The sequence below is a fragment of the Rosa chinensis genome, chromosome 6, assembly GCF_002994745.2.
Source record: "Rosa chinensis cultivar Old Blush chromosome 6, RchiOBHm-V2, whole genome shotgun sequence".
NCBI classification, from domain to species: domain Eukaryota; kingdom Viridiplantae; phylum Streptophyta; class Magnoliopsida; order Rosales; family Rosaceae; genus Rosa; species Rosa chinensis.
In genome coordinates, this window is record NC_037093.1 from 25,969,938 (window position 1) to 25,972,572 (window position 2,635).

At 37.2% G+C, this 2,635-nt stretch overlaps 1 pseudogene; it reads right to left on the minus strand.

The window, feature by feature from the left end:
• Positions 1–356: 356 nt before the first annotated feature.
• LOC112171123 lies at positions 357–2,177 on the minus strand (annotated as a pseudogene).
• Between the last annotated feature and the right edge of the window lie 458 nt (positions 2,178–2,635).

Below are 2,635 nucleotides of genomic sequence, written 5' to 3' on the forward strand. Positions count from 1 at the left end.
TGCGAGTTTTAATTAAAATTTCACAACAACAACACCATTTCTCATACTTGAGCTACCCCGATACCCACTGATAGCTAGTTTCAAAGAATCCAGTTGATTGCCAATAGAAGAAGGAAGCGAAGCTTCACAACCTGCATGGTAAAAATAGGAATAAAGTCACTGATTGTAAGAAAGTCATAAAAGCTCTCAAGAGTAACTAGTTTAGGGCAAGTTGTAGGGCTGTAGAAATATAGTGTTCGAGCCAATGATACAAGCTACTAATTTTGCATTCACTATTGATTTCCTCTCCTTTTGATCTCATTCATGATTCTAAGCTAAGAAAATCTTAATACCAAAGCAATGGGATATGGGTTTTCCTAAGGTCTCTCGCCTCTAATTCTCCTCATAAACTAAATATCCTTGGGCATAATGGTGACCCTCTTGGCTTGAATAGTGTAGAGGTTGGTGTCTTCAAACAGACCCACCAAGTAAGCCTCTTGAAGCGCCGCCACGGCGCTACTTTGGAACTAGAAATTAGTCTTGAAATCCTGAGCAATCTCCCTCACAAGCCTTTAGAATGGAAGCTTGCATATCAGAAACTCCGTGCTCTTTTGGTACTTCTTGATCTCTCTCAAAGCCACTGTTCCCACTCTGAAGTGGTGGAGCTTCTTCCGTCCTTCGATCACCGGAGATGACTTCCAGGTCGCCTTGGTTGCCAGCTGCTTCATTAGTACCTTGCCTCCTATGGATTTCTGAATAGTCCCACTACTACAATAAGTTAATCAGACAACGGAGGTCTGGAGTTGTGTGATGACCAGCCTCACTGTGGTCTAAACAAGTGTTGTGTGATTCAAAAATCACACAACGATGATTTCACCATTGTGCAATATTCATTTCCTCAACAAATAATTATTTCCGTTGTGCGAATTCTGCGCAGGCCTGTGCCTGGCATGACATGCGCAGGGATGCCTCAGCATTGACATGGCCATCCAGACAACAAAAAATGAAATTTAGCTGTTGTCTGAGATTCATAACACACAACAGTTGTAATTTCTTTGTTGTCTGAGATGGATAAGACACAACAGCTATATTGTTTATTTGTTGTCTGAGATTCATAACACACAACATATATAATTCTTTATTTGTTGTCTGAGATAAGTAACACAAAACCACAATGAAATGATATCTCTTGTCTGTTGATTCATTCAGACAACAAGGATAATTTTATTTCTTTTGTGTGTTATGGATCTCACACAACAAAATTTTGTTATTTTCTGTTGTTAGTTGTTGGTTCACACAACAGCTATATTTGATTAACTGTGGTGTGAATATTAATTAATTGTAATCGAATTGACTAATATCCAGTAACTGTTGTAGGAGAAGTCTTAATTTTGAACTCTTTTAGAGTCATACAACACATTATTTTGCATTGTGTTGTATGACTTAACCTTGGACAACAAGAAGAATATCCATATAAACGTTTATCCAGAAATAATGCTCGATATAATACCATCTAAACAGTATTCTAATCCATATCATTCAAGTACCATTATTCAAGCATCCGTATAATCAAGTAACTAGATAATGCACCAAACAAGAGCATTCCTAGCTAGCTACACATGATTAAAAAAAACATTCATATTCTCGATAGCTCTTAGCCTTCAGCTGCCATTGGCTTCAATAAAACCTCAAATGTCTCACTCGCAATTGGCCTACAAGATTTACACTTGTTTAGTAATTTGATGAAATTTGGTCTGTGCAAAAGTAATAACAGCATTACACAATTGACACTAGATATGATATATACAAGTTATAAGTTTAGCTTAGATCTGATTACCCTTTAATCTCTATAGCTTCAGTTAGTGATAAACAACTAGAAATAGGTGTATTTGTCACCTGAATGACAAGATTAATTGGTCATGTGAGTAGAAAAAGAAAGTTGTACATCTTTATGAAGGAAGGAACAAATTTATTATCAACAGCCAATATGCATATTAAACAGATAAGACAGAAGCTACTTACCAAAATTCATCATACATTGTGTCCCACTAAGAGAATCACCTCCTAATCGACCTTAGAAAACATTGGATATCATTTGAATAGTCCAAAAATGCAATTGAGGTTTGGAAAAGGGAGTAGGCTACCTCCATCAAGGACTCAATTGGAGAATCCTCAAGTGTAGCTGCCTCTTGTCCCATTTTGCCGCCGGCACCCTAAAATAAAGAAGACAAATGACTGAAAAAGAAGTAGCTACCTTTCACCTCAAACTTTAAAAGGCCCAGTAACAGATACAAAAAATGCGATGAAAGAACAAGAATTTAAAGGGTAACATCATAAGAGAAAGAAAAACCCAAAAATTGAGATACAATCACACACTTGCATAGCTTGAAAAGCAAACTGAAACCTAAATCAGTTGTATTAGCTTACACCCAGAAGCTGAAATTGAATGAGAGAGGAAAAACAAAAGCATTCAAAACTTGATACAAGAAAGTAAGAACGAATTAGTCTTACTGCTGAGAGTGAGAGGGAGAGAAAGGGCAGTGGCTGCACCAATTGAGGTTGAGGTTGATCGATGGCTGCACAGACTCTGGAGGATCTCGTTGTTTTGTTATATACAATTTGTACTAATTATCAACCACGTCCGAAACCAAAAGGA